At 29.8% G+C, this 24,260-nt stretch overlaps 1 protein-coding gene across 6 annotated transcripts in view; it reads right to left on the bottom strand.

Annotated features, from left to right (window-relative positions):
• The window catches only part of LOC121128236 (uncharacterized), a 389,803-nt gene that overhangs the window by 163,515 nt on the left and 202,028 nt on the right, over positions 1-24,260 (bottom strand). The window lies entirely within an intron of this gene.

The raw sequence follows: 24,260 nt of genomic DNA, 5'->3' as shown, positions 1-24,260 counted from the left end.
GTAGCCAAATTATCCTCTATTGGATAAAAACAAAATCAGAATTTTTTTTACATGGTTATTTATCTTTTGACGGATATTTAGTATTCATTGATTACTTTATAGTTATACATTTTTTCATAAATATAAACATTATAATATTATATAAATATTCAAAATGAGATACAGGGTCGTAGACTACTATTAGAACTAACTTTGATGGATGAGTGCATCACAACCGAGTATTTTACCAAAATAAAACAGGTTAGGTCTCTCAACAAATCAATTTTTGTTTTTTTAAAATTTTTTTAGTCAGTTGCCAAGATTAAGAAACGCAATCAATCATTGATTTGTATTTTCTAATTTGAAATTTTCAAAATTCTTTGAAAACAAATAACTTCGGAAATAATTCTGCTCCAGTGCTAACATTGGCGACAACCGATTTCTCAGTATTTAATCATTTCAAATGGAAAATTAAGACCGATTGTACATCATAAATTTATACAAATATTTACATGTAAAAGTTGAAATATGATACAGCGTCAAAAATACAAACGGTTTCAAATGGTCCACATGGAATAGTTCATTTTTGAAAATTTTTCATATAGCGTATATTCCTGAAGAAGTACAACGCAGAGACAATTAGAAAGCCATGCAATGCTCTCTTTTTTCATAAAAACGGTGTACATACAAAATATCTATTAATGTTAAAACCGTAGTTTTACTATAAAATTAATATTAACAAATCTGGGACTGTTAATGCTAAATTAATGAAATAAATTGGATTACCCGTTGAATAATTGAGGCAGTCATGAAGGCCTATGTAATTCATATTAGCAATTAATATTATATTACTATCTATGCCGTTAAATAATACTAAAAAATATACAATACATTTGTTCAGGATATGGATGAGATCAAAGATGCTCCAATTTTAATGGGCGACCCTTTATAATATATCTTCAAGCTAATAAATTTCATTATAGCAGTATAACTGATTTTTCCAATTAGCGTGTGAAAACCCTGACCAAGCGTATAAAATAGGTAGAGGTGGAAAAAAGTTTTTATACTGCAAGTCCAATTCGTATTTCCAGTCTGTGCAAACAAATTCTAAGTCACTACCTCGGAAAATAAATCTAACATATATTTTAGATTAAGCTAATCACTTCTAATAAAAAATAATGACAACACTTTCGTAGGGCCGAAAACAACTGGCGATACAAAGGATGGGGTGAATTTAACGAAGACGTAAATATTAAATTTTGCAAAAAAAAAAAAAAATGGATAAACATTACACTATCCAACAAAATCACATTTTTTAAAAGCACAAGAACAGCATTTATTTAACGTAATAAAGTATGATCACTTAATTATAGACATGGATTTATTTTTTCTTTTAGTCTCAAGGCTTTCAAAAAATCGTCATCTTTTATTTTTCCCACTTTTAAGAGTCAAAGCTTTTTTTTAATTAGTTAGTATTGAAGGTAGGGATACATTATTTAAATATATTTCAAAGCCAAGTATTTAAAAAATGCATAATCATTTTTAAAACGTCTCTATCATAATTATTACTCGAGTTATTGATGTTTAGCCCATATTTTGAATCATGGGTTTAAACTCTACCAAGGTGAGCATATGCTGTTTCTGTACCATTTTTGCTGTTGAAAAGTGAATTATAAATCAATTATTTAAAGAGGTTTTGATAAATATAATTCAATAATTGAATCCATTATATGTTTATAAGTTAATTGAATAAATTTAGACTATATTGATAAAAATTAATATTTGAAAAATATTGGACGAGGTTTTATAAAGTTGTCATTCCCAAAAATTAATGATTACATGTAAATATTTATTTGACAAATAAATAATATTAATTGATCATTACGAAATTATAGCATTACTTGATATGGAATTGGAAATCAAAATCCCTTTTATTTTATTTTATTAAAGAAAACGTATGAAACTTAAGTTATAAAATCTTCTTCTTAATTTACCAATTGAGTACGCTGCTACTTATATTTTAGCCCTACAAGAAATTATGTATTGTATGCTCCATCTGTAATATCCAGTTGAAAGCTTGGTATTTTCAAGTATCAACTTTATTATAATGTTTTGATATTTGCACGTTATTTGAGTATTTTAAAGTGACTTGAAATATTATTTCCAATAAAAAAATGGAGTTGACTCGTGAGCCCTTTCGTTCAATCACTTTTCGTATCTTTCGACGCAGGCTGTCAAAATAAATTCATTCCTATTATGGCAATCATGCAAAATCCTACAATTCAATAAAAAAATGGTATTAAGAACTCAAGCGAGGCCGAGGCCCGCTTCAGGACGAATTTTGTTCAGGTCGTCCAAAATCAGTTGTTTTACCTGAATACATCGATGTTGTGCATGAGCTACTAAAACAAGGTCGTCATATGACTTACTGAGAGATCGAGGCATCTTTGGAGATAAGTATGATTAGTATCTACAGGATATTGCTTGAAAACTTTGCTCCAAAGAAGATTTGTTCACATTGGATCCTATGTAATCTGACAAATTATCAAAATAAGGCTATATGGAAAGAATATTTCAAATCACTAAAAAATACTTTAATCACTTGGTAATGTTGAAACTTTATTATTAAGTTGATATTTTTAAATACAAATCTATCAACAGGATACAATGGATGGAACTTACATTACATAGTTTCTTTGAGCTATATAAGAAGCAACCTATGTACAGCTTATAAAAATTTCCAATTTGTACACAATACAAATTTTAGAATAATTTCCTGCGTATAAAAGTATATTTAATAAATAATCCAATTAAAAATATTGTTGACTTTTATTTTTTTTTAAATTCTACAGTCTATTTAAAACTATTAAAGCATAATCAAGAGTTATACTTGATCAAATTTGTATAATGTTAAAAACGATTACGGTCATTATAAACATACAAATTTTCTATATTAAATCAACTCTTATACAGGGTGCAGCAACATAACTTCATTTTTTGATAATGTGTGCCAATGAAACTGTAGAAATAGATGTAGGGTGGCCGCAGTTTCTCTTTCATTCTACATTCAGTCCCTATGATACGTTAGAGTAATGAGGAACGTGCGTTTGTCGTAGAAAATAAATATTGCCAAAATTGATTTTACAGAATATTTTAATCAGTTTAATCAAATTGTCGTTCTACTCAAAAGTTTTTTAATGCAATTAATAAATAACAGCTAATTGCTTCAATTTCTAAAATAAAAAAATTAATAAATTCATTTTAAGAATTTGAAATTTGCGAAATTCTTTGAACGTACATAACTCCACTACTAATGATGGTAGATAGCTACAATTAGTGCTATTAATTCTAATGATATGCAAGAATTAAAAATTGGTGCAATTTCAAAAAGCTTACTCTGAAATTTGGGTTGAGTCAGACTAGTTTGACCCATAAAACCAATAAAGTTGTACCTAACTTTTCCATATGTGCAAAATGGGCATATCATATTGTAGAAATGTATGTAGGCACATGGCAATAATTGTTCAAGAGGGTAAACAAATAAAATAAAAAAGACATACTACATTCCTGATATTTTTTTAAATTCATTTCTACATTATAAACAATATAAAAGAGCTTATTTTCATTTCCTCATTATCAAAATCATAAACCTTTCGTTAAATTTGAAAAATATGAGTACCTAAAAAATCATTATACAAAAGAAAGTTAAAATATTAAAAAAATCCAAGTAAGTCCATCAATCACTTTTTTGTATTAAGTTAGTAAATAATCAATCATTCAATTTTAAACTATTTTCTTAATTTAAAAAAAATAAAGAAAGAAACCTTTTGATTATAGTATTTAAAACTGCAGTAACATGAGATGCCTCTTGTAACTAAATTGATAAAATAGTTTTTGTTAAAATCTTTTTACGAATTTTATAACACATATAAAGAAATATATCTTTATCGAAGTATTAAAATTATATTTTTTTAAGATTATCAATAAAATTAACCTCAGACATATCTTTTCTATACATAAAACATTATGATATTCATAATAATAAATCAAAGTCATGAGGAACAAAAAAGTATCTTTTTTTTCAACGTTTGAAGGGCAAACTAAACATTTTTTTGACTATCCTAATAAGGGCTACTGTACTAATAAGTAATAGGATTAATTAAGATATTTTGAAAAAAAAGGTATGGAGCAACGAAAATGCAAATACAAAGAGATCTGAGGGCAAAATAAAATTGCAACCAATGAATGTATAATTACGTTTATTTTTTTTCGCTTGATTAAACATTTGGTCTAAATTTGAGGAACATTTTTAGTTTGTTATTCGATTTAGTTTCTATTGTCACTCCAAACACTTGTGTGTCATTTTAAAGAATCAAAAAAACAAATTTTTTCGTGATGTATATCTACTTTATTTAACAAAAAAAAAGATTTTTTGTGTCTTTAAAAAATCACTTTAGTTTTTTTTTGCAATTAAGTATGCAACAATAGAAAGTCTACTTACATTATAAGTAAGAGTAAAAATTGTCTTCTTTGTATATTGATCCACTGATTACTGCATGCATGATGTTTTTCAAATTTGGTTCTTCAAAGCTCATGTACGAGTATCAAACGTAGTTTGACTTAATGGAGTGACTTGAGAGCGAAAATTTAGATTTACAAAACATATTTTTCCGATTGTAAAATAATTAAATTAAAGTCGTAAAAAGGTATTTATTTAGCTACAAAATGTTTAGATCTACAATGTTTCCTTATAAAATAATGATACGTTCATGTTTATTTGATGATGATGTCAGATGTAAAGGATGCAGTAAACTTACAACTAAAAATAATTACATTATATACATAAGGAAGAACAAATGTTGCTTGTCACTTTAAGTAATTTTTTTTGGTGCTGTGGCGTATAAAAGTAAAAATCAAATAAACATTAAAACCCCAAGAAAAAAAGTTCACTTTTCATGTTTCTTTAATAGGTTAAATGTAGTTGCTTAGATTAATTATCAGTTAGCATTATATTATTACATTTACTTCATCTAACCTAGGAATTGTCATTTGAAGTCCATATACATTTAGTAAATTTCTTTATCTTGGAACGACCAAGGTGGGAATTTACATACATTGAGCTATTTCTCCCGAGCGCGTTGTCCATTTGTACTTTTTTTTGGTACGGTTAATATTATCCATTGTTAGTGATTGGATTTGTGCAAGAACGCGAGGAGAAAAAGACAAAGGGTATTATTTAATTAAGAGTAGTATTAATATCAGCTACTTGTTTCAGGATTTTAGGGAAGAAAAAGAATTACTACAATATATAAGTGAATCTTCTACATTTGAAATAGTATTAGAGAATGGAAAATATCATATTTATGTTAAAAAAATAATTATATATTTTATAATGCATTTGAACCACAATTTATCTGAAAGAAAGGTGAGAATTCTTCTTTTATAGAAAGTCACATATTGCTGATCAAATAAGGTAAAAGAAAAAAGAAAAAGCAAGTGCTCAACCATTTTTACTATTTTTTAATCGGAATCCCTGTGCAATCTATTTTTATAATAGGGGAATTCTTTCACACGAGCTGTATATTTATAAAGACGTCTGCCACACAATGCCCAACTACCATCCAAATAAGTTGTCATCTCTAAATATGCAATGTTTCTAGGCTTTGTCCCCTTAGGTATTAACTTGTGGATATGATTAGAGTTTAATAGGAGTAACATACTTAAAAAAAGATTGTATTAACTTATTTGTTAAATGAGCTTAACTACAACTAGTTTTTCAATATTAAATAATAGATATATGGTTCTTTTTTAGAGAAAATTTTTCAAACCAACATATGTTTTATAATATAAATTAAGACATTTTCCTTCGTTATTTATAACTTTTTCAACAAAACCTACTGTTGGTAGAACTGTTTTGCTTAGGTCCTACAAAAATGATTCAGCTATTGTACTTAAGAATGTCTAAATTGAGTTTTAGACTATAAATTGTAACATTCTTCACTATACTGGTCTGTTGTATATGTTTAAAAACACGAATTTGTCATAAAAATTTGATATGTGGTCTTATTGATGGTAGAACAGCTTATAAATTAAATATTGTATCTGTTACTTAGTCCAACTCTGAGTTATAAGGCCGTAAAAATGAAAAAAATTGCATTTTGATGACTTTTTTTATTTGAGATATATCGTAAACCATTGCAATTATAAGCAAATGTAATATTTGTATAAATAGAAAGGTATTGGTTATTTACGAAAAAAAGTTAAATTATAACTTTTTTTTTTGTTATGAAAATACAGTAATCCATGATTTTCAATTTTGACCTTAAATTTTTCTTTTGAATTTTTACAACTTTAAATTATTCTTTAGGCAAAGTGCCTAAAACAATTGGTAATGCTAGAAATTACTTCAAATTTAGAGTTTGATGTCCCACGGCTTTTTAAAAGTGAAGAAAAGTTGCATTTATAGGATTTGAATAGGTAACTGTTTCATTATCTTCACTTCCGGATCTAAAAATCTAACTACTAACAAATGATATAAATTAGAAAATAAATTTGATTTTAAAATATACTTATTTGATTAATATTTAGTAAATAAACACTCTAGATTGGGGAAAAAATGTATTTATACCGTGTTATTTGACACAAATTATAAAATCTAAAATTGCAAGACAAATTATAAATTATATAATACAGCTTTTTTACATACAATAAGCATTCAATTGTGATTTTTGCATTTATAAAAATTCCTTTTTTTCTTAACCATTGCAAACCATTCATTAAATATCCAATTAATTTACTTTCTATAAAAATAGGTATAACCTATATTATTAAAATATTTAATTTGTGTGTGATGTATTTCCTGCTTAGAAAAACAATGATAAAACATATTTATTTCGAAAATGGAGACCGATACAGACTTTAGACATATAGGTAAAAATGTTCAAAATTTGAGTTACGTAAGAAAGGCTATATTTAATTCTGATCAGACAAGATTCATGGACTCTGGAGGGCAAGTTTGATTTTTTTGCAAATAAGTTGATGTTTTACATAAAACAGGATTAATTCCCCGTATTTCAATTTTTTTTAATGTATGGGCTGTAGATTCGAAAATATCCAAAAAATTGAAATCCAAAAAACGAATTATTGAACAATTTTAAAAAGTGAGTTTGTATATTACGTACGAAAAAAAAAAGTAGAATTAGTTCAATGAGTAAATTATAAGAAGGAGCGAATTAGCAAATGAATCATAGTTTGTATCTTCAATCTTCATTAAGCTGAAGAAGGAACATGGCAAGCTAGCAATGACAATGAATAAAATACAAGCTCACACATTTGAGAAAAATACTTTATCTTTACCAAAATCAGTATTTTCACATGGTCAAATATGTTTAATTTTCAAGAGTTTCATAACGGGGTTCAGGTTTGATTATATTTACATCAAATCGACAGAAAAAAACAAAAAAATGTTCTAAACATAAAGGGTTTCATTAGAAATCTACCTATTATATAATTAGTAGATCGCTTTAGTTTAGAATTTTAACATAAACAAGCTAAATAGAAATAAAATCTTTTTAATCGGCTATCTTTAAAATAGCGTGTGCGTAGTATATAGTTAAAATAATTGCCAACATTTTAATTATAAGCTTATTGGACTTATTTATGGCGTAATGTTTTAAAAATCGCTTTCACTTGACGTCAACATTGTTGATTACTGTCCAAGTTGGCCTAGAACTAAAAAAAATGGAAAATAATTATGCAGGATGTCAGGAAGTGAAGGGCATAATTTAAAGAGGGATCTGGAGTTTGTGTCATGCTTTGAGAAGATGGTGAAGGAGGACCCCGCCAAATCGATAAATCGCTTCGCCAACTCCTTCTCAGTGGCTGCTAGGAAAATCGAGAGAGGCATTAAGGACGACTCGGGATTATACTCCTACTCAAGGACTGCATGCCACCTTGTGACGGAAGTCATGCAGCCCAGTAGACTTGAAAGTCCATATTTGCTGCCCAACCCTGTATATCAACAATAGGACCTCAACTTGACTTCGCATGAGATCTGTTAAGGTGCTCTATTTTTATGTTGAGAAAATTATTAAAAGAAACTGAAACCACAACAAATATTTTTCCATCTTCTTACATCATGCTCTTCATTTATTTTAATTATAAATTTAGATAAAATAATAAAATCTTTTTATGTACATAAAGATAATATGAAGAAAATATACTTAAACTTTTTCTTCTTTTGTACTTTGGTACGCGCTATTTATAATTATTGTAAGCTTATTGATGAGAAAGGTTTAGTAAAATATATATTTAATAAAAAGTTTATATTTTTGTTACTAAAAAATGTAGGACTTCTTTTAGGGATAAAATAAATTTACCTAAATACATATAATATCCTAGGTTATATCTCAATAAAATTAGTCAATTAACACATTTTGAAAAAAAACAACAAAAACTTGAAATATAATGCTTTTCTATACTGTCCAGTTCAGAAATTAAAAAAAGATAACATAAATTGAAAAATATTATGTATTTTTGGCCAAAATATTGCTAAACATTTTTACTATTTGGTGTTCCAACCAACAAGAAGCAGATTTCCGATCAGCAAAAATTAATATGTGTAGCTCATTGTAGGAGTTAGAAAATGATGGTCTCATTTTGATAAGGGTATACTCATTTAAACGAAATGTGTATATTCCGAATGAAATGTGAATGCATTTTACCATTTACTAAAAATTAATTGAAGAATGGAATCAAGAACCATATAATTCCATCTATCACAAGATAGGACGGGTCTTGAACTCGGATCTGAAGTAGATGCCTACAGCATAAGTACACTTTTATCCTCCGAAATAATCTAAAAACTGAACAGGCTTGAAGTACGCAAACTTTTACGCTCATAAAAAGATCTAAGGGATTTTTTGTATGTTCAAAAGCTTATACAATTATTGCTCAATACTTGACCCTATTAATAATTTTTTTTTTCTATTTTGCAACCTCTATTTATCTTGATTAGTGATTGGAGCAGCATTTACGTAAACAGTTACATTGTGTGGTTATTCAAAACGGTGTTATCTCACACGACGCTATCTTTATTGAATCACACAACTTTTCTCTCGAAAAGAAGCAGAAAAAAGGGTAAAAAATCAGTTGGTAGGTAGCAAATTTTTCTCAACTATTGAACTATTGCTCAATGATTGTTTAGAATTATTCACAATTTAAAAGAAGATAATTATATTTCAACCAATCAACGGGCATAACATTGATTAGGAGAAAAGAAGCAAACATATCGACATCTGACTGCAAAATACACAGTCTACTTTTTGTTTTAGTGAGGTAACGCCATGGCCACAAGCACTTCAATGTGTAGATTTGGTTGTTAGCTGTCCAAGTTTCTTTTTCTTTTCTTCTAATAAATTAGAATTAATATTAATTGGTTGGATACGAGTAAGTTCTTATTAAGAATTGAACAGTTATTAACAATTATTCAATAATGGTTTCATAGTTTGGAAGAATTATCCTACTACCAACTAATTTTGGGCCTTTTCATGTTTCTTTTGGAGGAGAAGTTGTGAGATACATTAAAAGTAATGACATGTCCAATATTACTTTCAAAATACTTAGTTATAATACTAACTAATAAATGTGATCTAATAATATGATCATTCAGTTATTTATTAATTCAGCATAAGTATTATTAAGTTAAAGTGTAACCTTAATCCTGAAATTTTGTGTAAAATGGTTATAAAATTCGAAACCTGAAATTTACCAAAGTATTTAAGTCAAAAGGTTGGAATCGACCTGGATGTAAGAAAATGTGGATTTGACCTATCTTTACCTACCGTATCTGTTTTGAGGGCTATCAAAATGTTCAGGAAGAGATGGGAAATTTACAAAATTACAAAGGGAATTTAAAAAAGCAATTGTAGCCCCTGATTTCCCATTGCAAATGGTGGGTAACTATGGGATCATTACAAATTCGTTGTACACAAATAAATTTCTGAAAAATAACGGTACAAGTTTCTACTGGCTGTGTGAGGAGAAAGAAGGTGATTATATTAATTTATTCTGGAAGTGTCCTAATTCACAAAATAGAAGAATGATACATATTTGAGAATGATTGATAAGGGGGATATCTGTTTGTCGCCTGACGTAACGAGAGCTATTATTGATTGACAATAAATCAAAATCTCTGTATTGAAGTTTTATTGCCCATGAACAATCTATTTTAGAGGATAATCTAATTTTTGATATAATAACACTGGATTTCCGTATTTTAACCCTTATGTATTTTTGTTATTTTAAAAGTTTAATTGTTTGTGATTATGTGAATACTACTTTTATATGTTTGCTTCGAGGATAATAAACCGCCCAAACTCTGGGTCAAGAAAAAAAATAGTGCAGCTATCAGTAACTGTAAAGCGTTTATAACTCAACAGCCAACAGAATATAGGGTGATTCACTGGTATTGAGATAATTGTTATAATTTATAACACAAAACCACTGGTTAAGTGGAACCATTTGTTGCATTAACCAAATCAAAATTAAACTACGAAACAAAACTTAACAATTTTTGTTCAATATTTTGAAGATTGAAAATACTTTATAAGTAATGTTAAGAGTTGAATTTGGTCATATATATAAAGCTTCACATTTAATGGTTTTTAAATGAGTAACCTTCGTGTTATCTTCTTTTCGCAATTACAGTATTGAAAATCTTCAAGTTATAGTGCATAATAGTCTTTAGCTAGGCTTTGTTTTTTTACTAGAAAAGGGATTCTAAAGTTTTCTAGGAAATACATTAAGTCACTATCATGCGTTGGTGTAGTTATAAAAGTGTGTTTTCCGTCGAAAATAAATATCATAAAAAATGATTTTGACGGAAGTTTATTTTTATAAATTATAACAAATTTTTATTTAACTTCACAATTTTTATTGGTTCAATAGATGAAAATAATTTAATTTCGTCAATTTCTAATATACACGAAACAATTTATCAATTCAGTTTAAAATTTGCTAAATTCTTTAAATGCGAATAGCTTTAGGGATAATTAAGCCAGACAGCTCACATATAGAAATAAATTACACAAATTTTTTATATACAAAAACAATTTTTAATTCATTTTAATATTTTAGAATTTACGAAATTCTTTTAAACTAAATAACTCACCAGATAATAATGTTAGAGTACTAAAATATAAAATATCAGATTTAGTGTCGTGCAAGACTTCTAAATGAGTTGCAATTTGTTTCGATCGTGTAATTTGAATGGGATTTATTCAGGAAAACTATCGCTTTATCAGACATTGAAAAATTCCAAATTACTAATTATATAATCAACAAACTACCCATAGTTGAAAAATAAGATGGAATAATCAGTAAACGTTGCATCTTTTGGTATAAAAAATAATGGTCCTTTAAAAACCTCTTTCTGAAAAGTTTTTCTAGAAAGAAACAAAAAATGAAATAATCACCCTGTATTAAAATACCATAGTTGAGCATATGTGCAATGGGAGACGGTACCTATCTTATATGATTTTCAGGACTAAATAAAACAGGACTTTCAATTAGTTATATTATTACAAAACAAAAAAAACGTTTTTAGTTATGTTTCCTCACCTTGTATGTATATATAACATAAATTGTAATAAATAACGCAATTAATCACATATCATTGGATAAGAAAAGGTTTTATATTATATTCTTAAAAGAGTAGTATATTTTGTTATACTATTTGATGGATTTCCCTTATAATATGTTTTATTACATACATACATTAGATAGCTTCTTTTTTTTTATAAAAATAGGAGGCTTGTTTTTATTGTTTTACTTTCTAATAATATAAATGGCTACATTATATAACAAAATTAATACCCTTCCGTAATAGTGGGATAACGTCCTTTGGTCAAAAATAATATTATACGTCTATATATATATATATAACATATACAATTTTCTTAAATTTAATGATGTGGCTTATTATTAATATTTACAAATGATGGTTAGTGATATGAGTCATATTATATTTTAATATTGAAACTCTGTGCTCATATGTATTTATCTAGATTGAGATTCTGAGCAGTGTTTCTTATATTATTTTATAGAGCTGTCATTAACATTCAAGAAAACATAGAGCGTTAAGATAAAATAGGCACTTGCAGTATCTGGCGATTTGGTTATGATGCAAGTGTCTGATGTCGTCTCTTTTTTTGTTAGCAGAAACGTTGTTCTACCAAAAAACTTTATTGAAGTTTTGGGTACCATGAAACAACTTCTCTGTTGTCCACAACAACCCGTATATTTCAAATCGGAGATATCACATGACGTTTTAATCGGACCTTTCAAAAATTTTGCAACAGATGACGCAAATTGTCAAGTATCAGGCAGGTCAGTGAAGTGACTGTATAAGTACCGCTATCACTTCGTTGCGAAGAAAATATACCCCCCAGGAGTATGGATCTGAATCTGATGGATAATTTGTCTAAGTCTACATTACTTCTATAAATAATCAAACATCTCATGTTATCAATGACTCTCAGATTGTCTCAATCAAGGACTCTCAAATTGCCTCTATCAAGGAGACAATGACCAACATGCCAAGGAACTACCTCATCAAGAACTCCTTCTTCTTTTAGACCAAATTCAGGTCGTGATTGATCTGGATAGAACAAATGAGCTCTTTTTCAACATTCATATATAAAATTAAAGCTAATTTTCAAGTAAATCAGCAGAAAATATAGCTTCCGTGACAATTTAAATATTTTGAAAAATGTACCGATTTGATCTTAACACTCTAAATACCGGCCGTCAAGAAACTTTTGAAACATGACAATAATTTTTTTATGAGATATTTTAGTTAATTTTACGCAAAAGTTACTCTAACAGAAAATAACAGCTGATTGTTTAAATTTTGGATTTTTTATTTACCAAGACTCTAGGATAAATATTAATGAAAATTGAGCAAAAAAACCAAAAGCCAAGAAGTGGCTCGTTTAGTCTTCACCGGATTTAGCAATTCTGATAATGGAAAGACCCTTAATGTCTGCAAAACCACTGTTTGGTGGGTCAGAGTTCAGGTCAACAATGGCGAAGACACCAGTGATCGTCATATAAGTAGAAGGCCGATCCAATTAAAGCTTGAAACAACAACAAAAATGGCTTTTTTTTAAATCAGAAGATGAAGATGATGCACTTGGTGAAGAAGCGGTCGTTGAGCCGTTCCACGATTCCAATGCCGTAACAAGCTGGTAGTAAGTCTCTCTGACATATCGAAGGACCTTTTCTCACTAAACAAAAAAAAAAGAAAAATATATGACAATGCAAAACGCTTTACAATGACCTAAGGTATCACAGAAACCGTTCTTCTTGGACGGGAAAACATTTCCATTGAATCTTGCGTACATTAAGCAAAATGATCGGGTGGTATGTTTTAGAGAAATCAATTGTAACCTCCGTTAAGTGTCTACCACCAAACATCCAGCCTTAGTAATTATGCACGGCATTATTTATCTGAAGATCTCATAAGGAAGCCAATTTGGTTCCCCATTGGATACCGATTGACAAGCAAGGATAAATTGATGATTTGGCAAACAAAGTACTTACTGAGCTTCGCAAGATCGCAAGACAATCAAAGAAAACCGAGTATTACCTTCAATAGGACGGGGCTCTTGCACATACAGCAAACATCGTGCAAGATTGGATGGCAAAAAAAAATAAAGTTCTTCTTACCACTGCAGAACCCCGACCTGAATCCCCTTGATTCCAGTATCTAGTGGCAAATTGAAAACAAGGCCTGTATACAAGGTCTAAGTAGTATTCAGTCCATAAATCAATAGGTTGAGAAAGAGTGGCAATCATTGTCAACGTCTGCAATGCATTCCGAGGAACGCGTGGAGCGTGTGATTGAAGTAGAAGGTGATCCAATTAATAAATAATGTTCTCTAATGAGTATTATTAAACGTTAATTATGTTTCAAGACTTATTTGCGGCCCGGTAGTGTAACTACAAGATGAAAATAACGCTGTGTATATCCCTGTTGGACTCATAAATGAATGAAAGATCGACAACAAAGTAATTCCTGCTTATGAGAGGAAGGAAATAAACACAAATTGTATATAGAGGAAAAATAGATGAATAAATCAGTAAATCCTGAGATAAATCTATGTAAGCGTAAATCAAAATCTTTTCATAGATATGAGTTCACTTTCTTATTTGGAAAAAATCAAAAGCCCTCATCATAAAAGCTTATATATTATTTTGCAGTAGTCCTATATATTCTTGCTATATACTAAGTGGGATTTGGGTTTATTTCCTCGTTCCAAAGCAGCTTGCAGCTATTCTAATGAAATAACAAGACAACTGCGCTGTACTCCTGCCAAACGTTCTTCAAATGATCAAGGTTATCACTTTAATTTTCGGTTTTTTTATTTTTACATATCGGCAGGTCATATTTTATTCAACTTTACTCAGATAAATTCACTACATGACAATTTTAGCTACAAAAGCTAATGTTCATATCCTTTGTCAATGTTATAATGGAAAAGCAATTAGCTCTATAAACGTCACTTTTAAGTACAAACCCCGTAAATAGGTCAGACATTTTTTAAAATTTATATCTCTTTTTTCAGATATAATTCCGTCTTTCCTTCTACTTTTAATTGAAAATAGTCCATTTTCCTTAGTGGACAGTTGATAAAGATAACTGATACCAACTTCCATCAATGAAATTTATCACCAAGATTACTGCAAAAGCTACCTCTCGATTTTGATTGAACTTAGTACGAAGATTATATATAATGCAAGTGAAGGTAATGAAACTTTAAGAGGTCAATGTCAAAGGTCAAGGTAGTACAAAACGTTAAAATGTATATTTAACCACTCTGAAACTCACTCTGAAGTTATAAATCAAAAGATCCAAGGAAATATAAAATTATTGACAATCGGATATGATATTTGCTCATACTTTCTAACAATCTATATTTTCAATGCAAATGTATGGGTGTTTCTAGGAATTTAAACTTTAATGTCCCAGGAAAAGCTAAGCCATTTCCTCTAGTATAAGTTATATGTTAGAAACAGGCAACTAAACAAAAATTTGAGTGATTCTGACGCATAAATCAATGTTCCCATTTATTCAATATGGGTACATTAATGAGAAGAGATGTTAATCAAAAGTATTTTTGTAATTTGAAAAAAGAGATTAATAATCGGTATGGTTTCCCTGACAATTCGAAGAATGTTTGGGAGGAGCGAAGTTTAGCTACACGCAACTGTGATAAGGGGAGAATTGAATAAATACGGGATTATTTTCATGTCAATTCTCAATTCTACTTTTAGTCCTACAAAGACCTACAATTATAATTAAGTAACGAGTCTTTAAGGTTATTCTGCGTCTCTTATAAGCCCACACAAATGTTTCATCAGGTTTTGAATAAATTGAATATAGGACATAAGGAAATTCATTCCTCAGAATATAAATAATATTGACAATATATATATTTAACTTTTCCTTCAATAGTGGGAATAGTTTGTTGCACGTCCTTGAGCAAGAATTTATTTCCATACCTTTTTGATTTGAAAATTATCCACCATTTTTATAATCGGGTTCACTTTTTGACAATTGTAAAGAACATATGATATTTCGACTGAGCTTCTTACAACAGATTATTTGATTTTTTTTTTTTTTTTTTTTTTTTTGTATATAGGAAATAGGTTACAAGCTAATATTAAAACCATATGCAGCCAATTTGTGTAGGGTAAAGCATGACAGATTTTAGGACCGTCTTCATCTTTCTTCGAATTATGAGAACTTTACATTTTTCTTAAATAAATATTTAAATTATATCCCTCATGTATTTATAAAACAGACTATAATTATCATAATGATATCTGCTAAATAGAGGTTAAAATCAGTAAAACAATAAAATACAATGTTAAAACTCAAATTCTGTTCTTAAAATATCTAAAATTTTCAGTTTACCAACTAAAAGAAAATAAACAAACAAACAAAATACACCCTATTTTTTCACTTTAAATGAGCTTCTTATTGGTTTGAATTTCTATAAGTGAGTTGTAACGAGCTTTTAATTACAGTCGTTATTTATATTTATTCAATAACACTATGTTAGTCCTTGAAACATTCTACTCAAACATGCTAAAGCGTCATTACCTTATGCGAATACCATATAGTTTGTTATTTGTAGAGGTGGAAAAAGAGAAATATTGCGCAGTACTGTTAATTAAGACAATATAATTTCATTTAAATAAGGAGTAAAAAAAAATGCCAACACAATTGTTTTTATTTATTTCAATGAGGTTTTCAAAGATGGGTCATTCCACGTCAAGTGTACACACTTTTTTTGCAATTTACGGCAAGATCATAACCGATTTTGATGATTTTTGGTGAGCTGGCTTGTCTGTATGAAACAAAGAGAGTGTGTAAAATATTAGGGTTTTTTGACTCACATTGGTCGTTCTAGACCCGCTCAAAGTTGTGCCTAACGCGTTGGACCAGTGTTGTTCAGAAACCCATAATTGCTTTCATAGTGCCTTGTTTTTAACAAAAACTATCAAAAGATGCACAAGAACACTAACTATAATTTATATTAAATCATAATCATAATTGAATCAAGAAAAAACCTTGCAGCTCTGGTGCGGCCTTCAAAATGGTGCCCCTACCAAGCAGCCAAACCAATTATGTTTTAATTTCAATAGAACATGTCTCAATATATGTTTCAAACATATCCAAAATTCAGAGTCGGATCTTTTTATGATCACTGTCAACTTGTACTTTCTAATTTTGGAATAGTTATATTATTTTTATTATAATCATCGTATAATTGTATTTAAGAGTATTAATGCTCCTAATTGTAATGTAGATATTTTGCATATTATAGGTTTTTCCAATTACTAACAATATATTTTCCTATAAGTGAACTATTAGCAGTACCCGGTAGTAATTTCGTGTCAACTAAATTACCGACTTTGCTATAATAATACCGTGATTTTTTTTTGCATAAGATGCTGTCATTATTATCAATATTTTACTATTGTATATTTTCAACTAAAACAAGTACACATCATCATTATCATCAAATAATTAAACAAGTACAGATTCATTTATTTTCACTAGGAAGCTTCTGACGGTGTATAAAATGAAAGAAAAAATTAAGTTATTAAAATAGTAATTTTATAGAATTTCTTTTTCTTTTTTTTCTGTTGTCATTATTTTTTCATTCCCAATGAGTGAACTTCCCTTTTTAATACAATTTTGTTTGTAAAAATCCAGATCAACCACTTGCGGATGCCAATAAAAGACAAAAAGTATACCTGAGGACTTCTTGGGGAGTTATAATGGCATGTTTTTGTTGGATTTAGAATAGAATTAAGGATCAACATCGGAATAATTCTTGCCCATGTCCATATTTTACTTGTAACAGCTGCTTGTAGTTGTTCTGACGAAATGTCATCTAAGCATTTCTCCTTCAAATTGTCAGGGTTACCATAATGTTTTTTTTTTCTTTAAACAGGACCAGCTCCCGATGAGCATTCCTAAAAGTAACTCTCCAACATATCCTCAGTGGTATTTACTGTTATTCATGAGCACACTCTCATGTAGTTACTCAATACTCTCTCGTTCTCGATTCTCTCTCCTCAACCATGAAAGAAAAATTATAACAGCCTAATAATTTCTATAATTTATTTTAATAATCTTTGATATGATGAGGTTTCTTTAGTTTATAGAGCGCTGAATAGCTTTGTTTTTACTACTCCCACTCGTTTCTATACCTCACCTAAAGTCACTTTCATTAATTTTAATTATTAAATACGTTATTTTTTATTTTGAGATTCTTGTTCAAAAGGAGTCCTCATCCGACACATCCATGTCTTTATTAATATAAATTAAAACTGTATATGAGTAAATACACATTTTTCAATCAATATCTGTTTCGAAAAATAATGATATATCATTATTTACATGTCAATAACATTGCAAGTGAAGAGTATTCTACATTCCTAATTAAAAAAGTATTACATTAAATAGATTGTACGAAAAGTATTGGTTGATTCCCAGAGGTTATACTTTAAAATCGGTTTTTAATTTAAGTTCAAAAACAGTCTTGTAGTTATTACTGAATCGTTATTTTTACAATAATTGTTATATACATATGTATGTACATTTTGAAATGATATAAAATATTTTTGATCACTCATCAATAGTATGAATTTTACTACCTATATAACTACTTATATCTTCATCACAGTGCTTTTTTATGTCTTATTTTTGCATTGACCAAACAGAGCAGTATTTTCAGATAAAGGTAATAGAATATATTCATGACTTTCTTCACAAGTTTGTTCATTCTTGTATGGCCTATGGCTAGCCCCATTGCTATTTTACAGAGGATCTTACTAGGATTTTACCGAATTCTATCTCGTAGGGGTTTGATGTTCTTCGTAGTGCATGCTGTTCGTGTTTGACCACTTCAAGATCGATCTTTGACACCATTTTTCTCTTTGTATCTGTCTACGGTTATGAAGGTTATTCTCTATAATCTTTCAGTCCTTAAAAATCACTAGGTTGTTCTTACCAAAGCAGTGAAGCTTGACAAAAACATCATGGTGACAATTTTATTTCAAACTTCTATGGTATTACATAAGTTTTATCATTTGTTACAGTATTGAGGGTCTACCCTCTACATCTTCAAATCTAAATAAATATCAACATTCCAATTGGATTGGAAGATATGATTGTGCATTTCATGAACTCTATAGACGAATGAATTTGATTTTATATAATTTTACTTTCGTATTTTAATAAGATTGGGAAATCAAAATGTATCTAACTTATGTTCAACTTTAACCCATGTCTGTTTTAATAAATGTATAGCTTCTAGTTTTTATCTCATTCTAAATTATGTTCTTTTTTTCAAATAGTTTTGTATAAGTAAATAAAAAAATATAAAAGTAACTTTCAAATAATTAATATTAATTCAGTTCCTTTCAACTTTGTTGTAAATAGATTTAACTAAATCTATAGTTAACTACATAAAGTACACACAAACTTAGATATAATCATTAAAAAGGTGAAGATGTGCACAATTGATACAGTTGTAATTTTCACCTATCTCATAATTTTATAGAGGGTGCACAATCTAATTTTTACGGTCATCAAGAACAAAGCTATGTGCTTCAAAATTCAACCTTTTATTAAATGACTTAAAAAAAATGTAATAATATTTTTTTTGCAAATCCAAAAGACTACACCTTATTTGCTATGACCTTCATTAGAACCAATGACTGCTTTACTATTAATATGAATATGCATGAAGCAGGTACTAGCTTTGACAATTTTGTAATTTTTTTGTTTTTAATAACATGATTTTGTTGTTTTGACAAGATACATTTTGTTATTTTATAGTTTAAAAAATATTCTTTTTGAGTATATGTTTTATATTGTTAGAGAGTGAAAGTGTCAAAATTTGCTATTGTTAGTTTTTTCTCTGTTTTGACGTCTTAAACTATGTGCTGAGGAAAATCGTATATCAAAAGACATGTAAGTCTCAAGGGGGTTGGACTGGATTTTCAGCTCCTCTTAAGGACTACCTAAGGGTGGATCTCTTGCCTTTGAAATGTTAAAATGCTTGAAGGTATTTTTTCAAAATGAATATTCTTCCTTATTGTTCCACTCACTCTCGCGGCAGATTTTTTTTTTCTTTCTATGAGTGTGTACTCTTAGACCTATTTTGTCGTTTTTATTGTGAGAAATAGAATATTTTTTTTCTTACTATGTAAACTCTTGTATATGTCTTTGGTGAACTAAGAGTTATTATGAATTTGAATTCTTGGTTCGATTCCCCATGATATTTTTTTTAACTATATAAAAACTTCAAATAAGGAAAAAATTCATTAAAAGTTTATCTTAAATATCATCATGGTGATTTTGGCAAGAGTGTCTCGACCTGTGGGTTCGATGTCCACCTACGGGAGGAAATGATACCCCTAAACAAAATTCTTCTTTCAAAAAATGTACATCAATATTGGGGTGGTGGACTGTGCAGGCTTTCTTATCAATTTGCCACCAGTTTAAGTAATCCAGTGGATTCAAATCTGGGATCTGAGGGCACCAAATTTTCTTGGACCAGAAGTTCATGTTACTACCTATCCACTCTTGTTCAATATTAGCAGTATGGCCCGGAGCCCTGCCCTGCTGAAATACATGAGTGGTTTCTTCATGGTCTTGGTGATCTATGGGACAACATTTTCATCCAACATCAACGAGTAGTCTGCCACAGGTAACCGGTATCCAACGGGAAACCAAATTGGAGGCATTTTGTTCTCGTGTTGGTTCCACACTCCCAAAAATCGTCACAGAGATCGGATATTTGGTCTTGGTGACTGTCCTGATGCTGTTGTTAGCCTTGCTAAAGTATACCACCCAATCAATTTGCTTGTTGTAGACGGGGTCAACGGTAAAGGTCTTTTCAACTAAGAAAAAAAATTATTCAGTTGCTGTTGTGCTTCAGATCATTCAACATTTGTTGACAACGCTGCAGAAAGAGTTCTCATTTACGGCGGACAGGAGTGGCCTCTCAATTCTTCTAAGCGACCTTCCTCCACCTTTTCGGATGGCCACGCCCACTATAGAGAGTACACCTTCTTCTTCTTGGCGTACTCTGGCATATTTATTGTTTGGGTGATAACTTTGGTATGTCTTCCACTCTCGGGTTTGTCCTTAAGGTTGTACCTTTCTGACCCAACAGACTATTGCATTGCTGACGTTTAATTCCTTCATGATGTCCGAGGTGGACTTCCAGGCATGAATTTAATTGCCAATGATAACTCTTTTTGCCTCCATCGCGACATATACATAATTTTTGTTGCTACATTTACATCAATCAAAGTTTTTGAATCTAAGCTATTCCAAAATAATTGGAACTTACAGATTAAATCAACAAAACTTATTCAAAACTGTATTTTTAGGAGGTGTCATTACTTTTTCTACATTTGGTACTTCAGAGATGGGCCCCGGAAAAGTAAATATAGTAGTTCAAAAATCCATTGAAATTCGCGGTAAGAAAAGGTTTATTATTCCCATTGGCAATTTAAAAAGACCCTGTGGCTTTCAAAACAATAAAATGTTTAAGATACAGGCTCTCGGATGTGTGGGAAGAGTTTCGAAGGAAAGCTTCAAGAATACACATACTTATTTGTAAAATAAACTAAAATGACGGGTTATAATCTCTCAGAGACGATCAAGAATAGTTTAGATAAGCACCCACACCTTAAATGATTGAATCACCTGATTTGTACTAGTACGGTTGAATTCAATGTGAAGGATGATCCTTCAACGTTGTCACTTATTCTTCTAGTTCGTGGTCAGATAATAAAAATTTGTCATATCAGAGGGAGAAAACTCAAATTGCTTTCGTTTTTTGTCATGCAACTAAGATATGTACCAAGGAAAAGGTATCAATAAGAGAATAGAGGGAATATTTATATTATCAACTTCAAAGGACGGCAAAATAAATGTATTCACGACATCATACGCTCAGTCCCTAAAAGTTAAAAAAATACAGACAATGTTATCATTGTTTTAGAAAATACAAGAATTTTCAAAAGAGTAAGATAATCTAATCTGGAAGACATTGTCTTTCCCTTTTTGATATAAACAAAACCAAAACAAAAAAAAACAAAATTCTTATCAAATATAGTCTCTGGAATAAAAGAGCAAACATTTTCATGTTAAGAGATCTAAATGTTACTTGATAAATAAGACGTTTAATTATAATAGTTCATTTTTTTTTTTAAATAAACAGAACCTAGATGGAGTTATTTCCAAGTGTTGCAATGAAGACTCATGTCTTTTGGAAATAAGAAATAGTCCGTATATGTAGTGTTACAAGTAAAAATAAATCGGGTGACCTATCGGGAAGCAGACTAGACTATATTTTTGTCTCATATCGACCTTAGCAAAGTACCACACGGAATAATTCAATTCTCTTCCACCTTACATATTTCTTTCACCGATTATGGGAAACTTCATCTCTCTAAATTAAAACTTAAAACATATTATAATTTAAACGTAATTTAAATGCAATCATATTTGCACTCGTAACGAAGTCAAAACAAATATAATTGAATTCAGGTACTTGCTTCACAACAAAATACTTTCCCTGTCCTCGGCCCTGTGACGTGTAGAAGAAATATCCGAGAATATTTTCGTCATCAAAGGTAAAATCACTGCATTCGAAGAATAAAAGAAAATAAATTTTCTTCAATAGCTTAAAAAGATGAGTGATAGTGGACTCGATATTCAAGAGGATTTGGATAAAATTATTCAGAATAAAAACGAAGGCAGAGCATTATGATCTAAATCAAAGGTGATAAAAAGAACATCAAGGGTCTAGTGGCCCACCCTGCATGAAAAAATATTCAAAGTTCGAGGGAAATTGTTGCTTTGAGACGGGGAAATGGTGAGATAACTCATGACTCTACATATATTTGTTGTTGTTGTTTTACTCGAATCTTTACAGATGTAGCAAGCGTAAAAAACAAGGTAACTGATCCTTTTGATTCCAGTGGAGAAAGTGCCGAGAAAAGTTCTCACTGGAAGATTTAGATGATGTTTGTAAGATTCCCCCCATCTCATCCAAAGAAATATTAAAAAAAATTATAAGAAAAATTTAAATTCCCTGGGTTATCAGACTTTCCATTTGAATTTTATATTATATTTGTAAAAAAAACTATGTCCTATCTTAGAAGCTACTTACTAAGAGATTTAGAATTTAGGAACAATTCCAGGGTTTATGAGTGAAAGGGTTTTAACTCTGATACTAAAGAAGGACAAAGACAGACTGAATATAGCAAACTATAGACCGATAACGATCCTTAATACCTTATTCAAAATTATAGAAGGAATTATCAATTATAGAATAGTCCAGGCACTTCCATCCATTATACTGGAATTACAAAAGGGCTTTATGAAAGGAAGATGAGCAAAAGACATACCAGAATCGATCGGAGACGCTATTGATATAAATAAGACAAATGGGAAGGACTTTTCAGTGATGCTGGTGTACTTTCAGAAGGTATTCGACTCCATCTCCCATCCATAAATATGTACGGTCGCAGCTAAAAAGGTTTGGATACCACCAGAAAAGGATTCATATGGTAGTATCTATATTAAGATACTTTTCTTCTAAATTTAGCTCTTTGTGAAGGGAATACTATTTCCAGATAACTAGTGGATGCGAGCAAGGAAGCCAATGTCTCCAACCCTTTTCCTGAGCACACACATACTCCTTATTCAGAAAAAAAAGACAAAACAAAAATCATCTAGGGAAAATTTATGTAAGGTTTAACGAGTTGAAAGTTTATCTCTCAAAAAGTCACCAGTTTGTTCAAATTTCATCGTGCAACATAAGTCTAAACAAATATATAAACCATGTAGAAATCTTTAGACTTTAGATGGACTCAGAAGGTGTTTGGATTTTCGGGGAAAAATGCATGAACAGCAATTTTAAAAGAAATACGTTCTATCTAGAATTTACATGGGCTCGGTTGAGCTGTTCAAGTCTTCAAGTATGGTGTGTGCCTACAGAAAGAAAATGACAATTCATGGAAAACAATTTTTGGACTCCGTTTTCCTCTGTGGGCTTAGACGGACAATTGAACTTCGACAACAGTTTGAACCATAGAGATGAATTCTTCAATGCATCAGTAAAATAATTAAAAAATGGATTTAGCCAAATTATACAAATATTTATAGCCCCCCAAATCCATTACTACATGGAGTTAAACACCAAATCTATTTCAAGGTGTCTGCAAAAAAACCATCAAAAACCAAATTGTGGGTTCCCCAACTGATTTGGTTTGTATATGCTTCCTTCCATTCGGTTGTGAACTGTTGGAAGATGTAATGATAAACTAAAAAAAAAAAATTGCAATCATGGATTTAAAAGAAAGGTGGTACTTCAAACCGAAGTCTGTTTCTGTTTCCAAAAAGATTATCGAAATCTCATTTTTCGAAAAAAAAAGTTCCAGTGATTTGTTCGTTTATTTACTCTTCGCGTCCACGCTTTTTTCTTTTATCTATTAATAAACTTGAGATTAAGTAATAAGAAGAACCCCCAAAATTTATTCTTATTAAATCCATAAGAAGTACTTATATTTAAGTGTATTTATAGCGAAAGTAATCGGTTATCCAATTAAGATAATCATTTATATAGGAAATATTGTACATATACTCATTCTACTTCTGTTTAATTTCTAACTTACAT

This window comes from Lepeophtheirus salmonis, chromosome 13, assembly GCF_016086655.4.
Source record: "Lepeophtheirus salmonis chromosome 13, UVic_Lsal_1.4, whole genome shotgun sequence".
NCBI classification, from domain to species: Eukaryota; Metazoa; Arthropoda; class Copepoda; order Siphonostomatoida; family Caligidae; genus Lepeophtheirus; species Lepeophtheirus salmonis.
Note: the sequence above shows the minus strand (reverse complement) of the source record. Positions and strands in the feature narration are given on the sequence as shown.